Source organism: Brassica oleracea, chromosome C7, assembly GCF_000695525.1.
Source record: "Brassica oleracea var. oleracea cultivar TO1000 chromosome C7, BOL, whole genome shotgun sequence".
Classification (NCBI taxonomy): Eukaryota; Viridiplantae; Streptophyta; class Magnoliopsida; order Brassicales; family Brassicaceae; genus Brassica; species Brassica oleracea.
Genome location: NC_027754.1, coordinates 12,606,835 through 12,617,146, shown reverse-complemented (window position 1 = coordinate 12,617,146; position 10,312 = coordinate 12,606,835). Strand labels below are relative to the sequence as shown.

At 37.2% G+C, this 10,312-nt stretch overlaps 1 pseudogene; it reads right to left on the bottom strand.

Moving 5' to 3' along the window:
* Positions 1–8,539: 8,539 nt before the first annotated feature.
* Positions 8,540–9,994, bottom strand: LOC106302606 (annotated as a pseudogene).
* Positions 9,995–10,312: the final 318 nt, after the last annotated feature.

The window sequence follows — 10,312 nt, the reverse complement described above, 5'->3', positions numbered from 1 at the left end:
TTTTGGTTTTGAAATGGAACAAATTTATTAAAAACAAACGTTTCTCTTGGATTTAAGGATTAAAAACATTCCAAATAAGAAATTAGTAAATCAAAATTTAGGATGTTAGCTTTTTTTAGGATCTGTTTTCTTTTCTTTCGTGTTAGAAATAAATTGATGGTTTGAGGTAAGAGTGGCGATCCATGAAGCACGGAAAAGACAATAAAACTCCGCAACTGATTCAACATCCTCATGGGAGATGGAGACCTACCACTCATCAAATAGAGTATTTAGTTGTCTTCCAATTTTTTTTTAACCTTAATCACTATTCAAATTAGTGTCAATTAGAATTTTGATTGAAGCACATATGCCTTGAGTTTACTAAGCTAAAAAGTCTCTGTGGAAATGCAAATGAAAAAAATAAGCTTAAATATTTATTTTTGGGAAAACGGTTAGCCAGCTACACCAAATATTAGTATAATATGGTGGAAATCATCCAATGTATTCATAGAACTCAAAAATGAAGATATAAAGAACACTCTTCTTTATTAAGCTTTAGAAAACTCATTCAAAAACTAAAGCTCTCAATCACACAACTCATAATTATGATAATCATACATCAAACTCTTTATATAGAACTAGATAACTCCTAGTCCTATTTGTATCAATAGTTTCCATATTTCCATATTTCCTTAATCCTTTAGATATCCATAACTCAATAGGATTAATGTAGCTTGTTCTTCAAGTCACTTCAAGCTTATGCCAACATTCTCCCCCTTAAGCTTGAACTCTTCTTCACTCACATCTTGAACACCAATAAGACTTCTCATCTCCTTGAATTTGATCCTTCCAAGAGGCTTCGTTAGTATATCAGCTTTCTGTTCATTCCCGGGAACATGTTCAACCTGAACTTGCTTGTTCTCTACACATTCTCGTATGAAGTGGAACCTTCTATGGATATGTTTGCTTCTACCATGAAACACATGGTTCTTTTTTAGAACGATTGCAGATTTATTATCAACTCGTATAGTCACTTTCTGACAATGCTTTCCAACGACTTCAGATAGGAGTTCTTGGAGCCAAATAGCCTGTTTAGCAGCCTCAGTTGCTGCCATAGATTCAGCCTCGCATGATGAAAGAGCAACAATCTCTTGCTTTTGTGAACACCAAGTGATAGGACTTTTATCAAGGTAGAAGATGTGTCCAGTCGTGCTCTTGCCATCATCATCATCGACATTGTGTGAGCTGTCACTATAACCCACCAACTCTGAAACTCCCACTACAAGAAAACACGTCTTTTCCGACTACGGTATGAGTCGGGATTCAGTCGGTAAATGGTTATTGCCGACTGATTCCCGACTGATTAGAGTCGTCGTAATATACCTCGTCGCTAAATAATTTAGTCGTAAAAGAGTCGGAATTTAGCGACTGTGTTGCTACCATTTATGTCAGTCGGAAATTCAGTCGGTAATTAGTAGGCAATTTGGCGACTGATTTACGACTCATTTAGTGACTATACTACGACGGTTTAATGACTGAATTTAACGACTGAATTTAACGACTGACATTAACGACTGAATTTACCGACTGATTTAGTGACTAAATTACCTTAGTAGGAAAACAGTCGGTATATAACTGCTACAGAATCACGACTGCTTAGCAACACAATTGCTTAAATTTTACGACTGATTTCCTAACTGATATGCGACTAATTACCATATTTTTTTACTGTTAAAATATGTGATTTTGGTGTATTATTTTTTAATTGTCCATGATTGTTATTTCAATCTGCTATTAATACTTCTAAAAACGATTTTGAAATCATAAAAGTTTATATACATGTATCATACACAACCAAAAGAACTCCAATACTTGACTCCATAACTTAGGAGTATTCAAGTTTCAAACAGAAAGAACTCCAAAGAGTTTACAAGTTTCACACATCCAAAAGGTAGTTTTTCACATAGGAGAAGGGAAAGACCTAAACATGATGGGGATCAGATGAAGCTGTTTCTTTGGAGATGAAGTCCAAGAATCTCTGGTCTGTGGTGGCCATGTACTTCCGAACCATTGAGAACTCATCGATCACAGCTTGCTGAGTAGCTGTAACTCTGGAACGCTCTTCCTCAGCCTTTGCCGCAGCAGCAGCAGCTTGGGCACGATCTTCCTCAGCCTTTGCAAGAAGAGCAGCTTGTTCTTTGATTTGGCGTTGAGCTTCTTAAAGTTGCTGTTGCATTTGGATGAAAGAGGACACCAGACCAAAATCACATGTTCCACGTAAATACCTTAGGACTTGCTTCAGCGCTGCGCCGTGTGACTCTTTGGGGGCATATATCTACTAAGTATTCCCACACTGAATGATAGGTCGGGCCGTGTATGTAGTAAATAGCGTAGGTACCCAATTCTTCTCCTAAATTCGTCTTCATCAACCTTTCGTTCATCAAGAGCTTATGACAGGCTTACATTCACATCCATCGGTACATGGGATGGGTTACAAGCGTTTAACCCGCCCTTTTCAAGTATCTTTCGGGCATACCTCGCCTGTTTCAGAATAATTCCTCCTTCATACTGATGAACTTCTATTCCCAGATAATAGGTTAACTGTCTGAGATCACTCATCTTGAACTTACATGACATATCTTTCTTAAACTCGCATATTAGCTCAAGTGACGATCCTTTAACCAGCAGGTCGTCTACATAAACAACGACAACAAGAAGACCTCTCTTATCTTCTCTTCTGTATAACGAAGGCTCCTTAGAGCACTTGTAAAACCTCAACCCGTGAAGAATACTATTTAGTTTTTCATTCCATGCCCTACGGGCTTGTTTCAAACCATAAAGAGCCTTCCTCAGTTTATAAACTTTGTGTTCTTCTCCTGCGACGATGAAACCTTCTGGCTGATGAACAAAAAAATCTTCTCTTAATTCCCCATGAAGAAACGCGGTTTTAATATCAAGGTGATGAACTTCCCATGACTTTGAAGCTGCGAGTGCAATGATCAAGCGAATTGTCTCAACACGAGCCACCGGAGCAAATACTTCATCATAGTCAATACCGTGCTTTTGAACATATCCTTTTGCTACTAGCCGTGCTTTGTATTTGCTGATGCTGCCATCTGCGTTTCGTTTTATTTTGAATATCCACTTGAGACCAATAGGTTTCACGCCTGTGGGTAGCTCAACGAGGTCCCAAGTATTATTTTTTTCGATGGAGAGAATCTCGTCCTTGCATGCATCGACCCAGAACTTTATATCCTTGGCTTCGTTGAAATCCCAAGGCTCGTCATTAATGACCATCAACAAACGTTCTCACTCTGCTTCTGCGATCAGTACATAGTCATTAAGGTAAGTAGGTTTTGTAGTGACTCTGTTTGATCGCCTTAGTTGGGGCTGTGCTTCGTCTTCTGGTTCATGATCCTCGTCGTTATCTTCTTCTTGATCGTTGCTGTTGCTTTGATCATCTTCGATATCTTCCTCATCGATAGGAACAGAGGATCTATCGCTAATGTTTGAGCTTCTTAAAGTAATCGCAAACTCTCCCTGCTGATCACGCCTTTCAGTCATTACAGGGTCGCTCCAGTTCCATTCTTTCTCTTCGAGGAAGAGAACGTCACGACTAACCACGATTTGTTTACTTACTGGATTTAACAAACGGTAAGCCTTGGAACCGGGTTCCGTTCCTAGATGCACCAGTGCTCTTGATCTGTCATCAAGCTTTTTTCTCCCTGCAGCTTCTGTTCTTGCATAACATACGCATCCAAATACTTTCAAGTGTTTAAGGTTAGGCTTTCTATCTCTTAAGGCTTCACAAGGAGTCATTCCTTCAAGTGACCTAGTCGCAACCCTATTGATCAGATAAGTGGCATGTTGAACCGCTTCTCCCCACAGATAATTTGGTAGACTCATATGTTTTATCAAGCTTCTCGTCATCTCAAACATGGTTCGGTTTCGTCATTCAACCACTCCATTCTGTTGAGGAGAATATGGTGTCGTTAAATGTCTTTTGATGCCGTTTTTATTACAAAAATCTTGGAACTCGCGGGATATAAATTCACCACCCCTATCAGTCCTAAACGTTTAAATCTTGGTTTGAGTTTCTTGTTCAGCAATCGTCTTGAAACTTTTGAACTTGTCAAAAGCCTCACTTTTCTCTCTAATCAAGACTGTCCACATATATCGGGAGTAGTCATCAATGAGAACAAATATGTATCTCTTCTGAGATGGCGTGGAAGGTGTAATAGGTCCGCATATGTCCCCATGGATGAGTTCAAGTCGTTGAGAGGCTCGATAGGACGTCGCTTGAGGGAAAGTTTTCCTAGTTTGCTTCCCGAGTAAACATGAGACACACGTCTCTTTGCTGATCGTGATATCAGGTATGCCATCAACGAGTTCCTTCTTGATCATTAGCTTCATCGTCTCGGCGTTGATATGCCCAAGGCGAGCATGCCACATAGAGTCATTAGTTGTTGATGATATCTTCAGACATTGGAGTTGATCGGCTTGTAGGGTTACTTTGTATAGACGGTTCTTTGATCTCGTGGTTTGTATCATCCGCTCTCCTTGTCTATCGATCAACATTAGTGTATCTTCTTTCATATGCACATCACAGCCTGCTTCAGTTGCTAGTCCCCAGCTCACAATATTACTCCTCAGGCCCGGGATATATTAGACGTTGTTTAGGATCTTTCTCTCGCCTAATTTAGCCTCTTCCCTTTATATTAATTCGAGAATCGTCGCCGAAACGAACTTTCCCTGTAATGGATTCGTCAAGATCACGAAAAAATAGTCTGTTCCCACTCATATGATTACTCGCTCCGTTATCAAGGTACCATATGTTCTCTTGACCAGTCTCAAACTTGCTAAGATTCACCTTATTTTCGTTAAGGTAGACTACTTCGTTCACCATTAACTCATCAGCATCTTGTGTATCTTCATCCTTCTTTTCAGTGGTTTCTTGGAGTTTAAGCAACCTATCGGGACAATCACTTGCGTAATGTCCAAGTTTATCACATTGAAAACACGTAATGTGAGAAGTATCTCGAACCTCCATGTTTTTTTTCCTGTCGGTAAGCTTCCCGTTGGCTTTGGAACGTGCTAGCACAACCACGGCCTCTTCCTCTCCAGGCAGAGCGACCTCCTCGTCCTTTACCTCTGTTTCCGCCATAGCCGTTGTTGTACTGTTCTTGACTTCACTCAGAGTTGACGTACATCAACTTCCCATTATCATCGTTTAGATCTTCTTCCTTTTCGCTGATCCGTTCTTCGTATGCTTTCAATCTACCGACGATGTCTTCAAAACTTGTTATATTTAGGTCGAGTACTTGTTTAAGAGAAGCAACAATGTGTATATACTTATTTCTTGGCAAGCTTTTCAAGAATTTCTTCACAAGTTTTGGTTCTTCGATTATCTCTCCGAAGGAAGCTGATTTCGAAGATATCTCCGATAGTTTTCCAACAAGAACATCAATTGTATCTCCTTCCTTCATCTTTAATTGATCGAATTCGGCCATCAAAGTTTGTAACCTAGCTTCCTTTACTCTCTCAGCTCCAACATGTCTAGCTTTGATTGCATCACATACTGCCTTTGCCGTTTCTAGGTCTCCGACTTGTAAAATCAGAGCTTCAGGTATGGATTGAAACAATAAAGCTATAGCCATATTGTTTTTTTCTTCGGATTTGTTGCCTGGTTCGATGGTTTCTCAAACTTTGTTTACTTTGAGCGCGATTTTCATTCGCATTGCCCAGACAGTATAGTTTGAGGAGGTAAGCATCGGAGTTTGATGGAGGAGGGTCCAGCATCGCGTTTGGTTCCATTAGTTTCTTCCTTCACGTCGCTCATGGTGGTTGTCTTCGTCGGATGTGATTAACGCAGCTCTGATACCAAATATAGAACTCAAAGATCAAGATATAAAGAACATTCTTCTTTATTAAGCTTTAGAAAACTCACTCAAAAACTAAAGCTCTCAATCACATAACTCATAATTATGATAACCATACATCAAACTCTTTATATAGAACTAGATAACTCCTAATCCTATTTGTATCAATAGTTTCCATATTTCCATATTTCCTTAATCCTTTAGTTATCCACAACTCAATAGGATTAAGGTAGCTTGTTCTTCAAGTCACTTTAAGCTTATGCCAACAGTATTAGAATATGTTGATAATTACACCACATTTATGTTAATACATGCAACATATACGAAGTAACAATTAATATGGTGACAACATCATAATCAGGTTTAATCGATTTTATGACTTATTGATGTGGTCAATCCGTAATATAATAAACTTCAAACCGATTAACTAAATCCGACATGACCTAACCCAACTCTTAAACCCGACCCGTGTTGGATTAAAGTCACTTATTTTTGCCCAAATCAAAAAATTTAGGGTTCATAAGAAAATTTTTTTAGAGTTCATAAGGCCTGAAGCTTATCAAGAACAATACGCCTAGCTATCTTTGTTTGCTCATAAAAGATTATGATGTTGAACCTATTCCTCAACTCCTCTCTAATCATTGGAGCACTCATATCAGGTTTCTTTTTGATTTGTTCCAACATAGTTTCAACAATGACATGGATTTTGATGAGTTCACACTTCCATGTTGTATGGCAAGTATGTGTTACCTCATTATGAAAGACATAGACATTGTTACCTCTCTCTCTCTCTCTCTCTCTCTCTCTCTCTCTCTCTCTCTCCCTCCAAAGAGAATTGATTCACTCTCTTTGTGTTACGAAGGAGTATTAAAGGAATCAACTCTCTCTGTCTCTAAAATTGACTCTTTCTCTCTCAGTGCGACTACTATTTTCCCCCAAATCAAATTTTCTTAATAATCCAGAACTTTTGATTTGGGAAAAATCCTAAGGTAAATCACAGTCTGGTCGGATTTAGCAAGTTGGGGCGGGTCGGGCTTGTTTTAGTTGGTTTTAAGTTTATTATATTACAGATTGACCCCATTAACTAAGCTTAAAATTAATTAACCATGATTATGATGTTGTCGCTGTATTAATTGTTGATTCGTATATGTAGTATGTATTAACATAAACGTAGTATAGTAATCTACATATTCTAATACATTGAAATATCGGATGGTTTCCACCATATTTGGTGTAATTGGCAAATTTTTTTCCTTTCTTTTTCTAAAACAACTTTACAGATTAAAAATTACGAAACAATTATAAATACTATTTTATGTTAGCAAATAAAACTTTATATTTTACGCCTATATCATAAAGATAAAACAACTAAAATGAGCTATAATCTACAATAATATGTTATACTTGCAACTACGGAAAACTACACTTTTATTATGAGAATTGGTTTCAAAAGTATTTTTTTCTAGCCCATTAATATAGGTGAATGATACAACTGTATTCTAGGTAATCAAATGATTAGTTCTACTAGATCACTTTTCCGCGCTACGCGCGGATAATAAACTTTTATTTTTTTTTCTTCATATTTTATCACATGTAAATTATCATCTTAACTTTAGATTAATTGTGTTTATTTGATCAATTGCAACTTACTATTTTTACTTTCATGGTAAATCTTTTGTATAAATGAGAAAATTTAGTTTTAAAATTTTATTTATCGTTTTAAAATTTTATTTATATTAATCTCAAATAAGTTTCTATTACATGAAATAAAAAATAGTAACCTGACTATCACAGTAAAATTAGGAAGATAGTTTGAATAACTTTTCTTTTATTATGTTTGGCAAATTTACTTCTGTATAAGATTTGAAACAGTTTAGGGATCAAAATTCCATATAAGTAAACACATCAGAACAAATAAAATTTGTTCAATAATGCACCTGTATTTATTATTATTGTTTAACGTAAATTTTACAAAATCGTTGATTGATAACTATTTTAGAACTGAAACCGTTTAAAATTTGTCTATGCATTATTAAATAGTAATGCATAGACAATAATTTCCCATAAAATAAAACAACAAAATCAATAGGAAAAACAATCTCATAACAAACAATGATTTCACATTGTTATATATTTTAGTTGCCTTATGGTTGAAGGACCATGTGGGATTAGTATAATCGTGTTGAAGAGAGTGTCAATATTTTTTAACCATAGGTTGTGTCAATGCTTATTAAGAAGCGACCGCCAATTAAGAGTTATTTACCTATTTGTTATTTGTCTTAAACTATCTATTGTAAGCTACGTTTGTTTGGGTTTGTTAATCATATGTGGACTTGTTGCCGTGGAAAATTAGGATGTCTTTTTTGTTATGTTTGTGTTTTTGTAGTAATAATTTGTCTGTCAAGCAATCTTTAGTTTTTTTTATTGTACTTGTTGCAGAGATATGCTTTCAGTATCATTTTCGAGAATATGTTTTGTTATTGTATTATATATTATTGTATATATGGTAAATATTAGTTGTTTTTAATATTTAATTTGTTATCTTTGATGATGTTTTTCACTTAAGCTTCCAATAGCTAAGTAGGCAACTTATGCAAAGGGAGATATAATTATTGAAACGGAAAAGTTTGAAGCAGAGCTTAGCAAACTAAAAATCATGGAAAATGTTAATCATGCATCGTGAAGATCCGCAGCAATAGTCTTAATCAGTTGTCTTGGTCTTCTTATTGATCATGGCATCAAACCCAGCAGCTCCATCTCCACATCAGCCAAGCACAACTTGTTCTGTGCTGTTTCTTCCCAGAGCCCTCCTCATCCACCCTCTAGTACAGTTACATTCCAGTAATAATTTGTGGGTTAGCAACTGAAGTTATTGGTGAAGAAGAAGTCATTGTCGTGGTCATGTTCCCAATTTGCTTATTACTGGTTTCTCCGAGGATTATCTGACGCTTTTGTGACTCTAGGCAATGTAGAAGTTGCTACAACTCTCTCACAAACTCTATCGCTCCACCTATGATCAAAGCTTGATATCCATGTTATATACATGCATATTAAAAAATGTTTTAAGATATATGAATACAAAAAGAAGTATATGCGTTATTATGATGCCCTTTGAACGTAGGATATATCCATGCATAAGAGACCTGAGGACACGAAGATGCTCGTTCATTTTCTTCATACGGTTCCTTTAACTAATGCGATATAAGTCGTTCGTTGGCTTTCTACTTCTTCACTTGTCTTGCCTGTTCTTGTTCTCTTCCTCTTTTGTCAAATCATTCTTGTTCTCTCTATTTCCTTCTTCTCCTCCAGTAAAACGGAGTTGCACGGAGTTGTTGTTGTTTTCATCGTCTTGATTCTCCTTTTCTTCAAGAAACACGTTGACTATGTTTCCTTCACATTCACCTCCTGCTTGAGACATGAGATTATGGGTTTGGTTATGATCCTCTATCTTATCATTTAAGACTGGTAACTTCAAGAAATAAACTGGGTCCATCCAGGTTTCTTGATCATCTTGGTTACTGGTCTGGTTCAACGCCACTTTCGGACCAAAGTCCGCAAACTGCATCACGCCTGCAAGGCTAGGTGTTGCTCCAAATCCTGACGGAGACAGTTGATGCTGCTGCTGCATCGTTTGCTTTTGTTGTTCAATGCTTCTTCTGGACATATAATATATCACATCGGAGTTGTTATCGTCGTTAACACTTGAGAATTCACCTAAGAAGTTCGGTTCCTGAAGGAAACCGGAGTATTTTTGAATATATATAGGTGAAATAATTATTAAAATATAGAGAACTTACAAACCGAGTTACCTTTATCCACGGCTTCGTACTTGATTATAAAGCTTCTGGCCTGATAACAACAATCCATGAACTTCACAGTGACTTTGAATCAATTTTTCACCCTGAAAGTTGATTCCATGGTTTCTTACTAATGTACTACACCCAGAGTAAAAGACAGAATTTTGGTTGTGACCAAGACACATACCCGATCTGCTCTTCTCTTTGCATTCCCCACTCAAGCTTCCCGTTAGGCGATCCTCACTCCGAGACATTCAAAGAAGCTACCAGAGCTGGTTTAAAACTCAAAATGCGTCTAGCAAACCCCGAGGATCTCACGTTCATCACCGCAGCTGCCATAGCCGCTGAAGATTCGAACCCGTGTGGAGGCGGTTGCCTCACAGGGGAAGAAGAGTAATGGTTACTAATTGGAGACCGAAGTTATATCACAGAAGAAGAATCATAAGCACCACGAGGAAGCCTTAGCTCCATCTCCATATCCATATCTCTAGCGCTCAAACTCAACTTCAAATTAGAGAGGAGGACCAAAACATTGGCCATAGCACACAATTTTTGTATTGGTTAGATTAGAACGAATGAGCTGATGTTACAATGAAGTTATAATGTGGTAAACACCAAGCAAATCCTGTTAAACATAATCATATTTTTTCTGGCCGA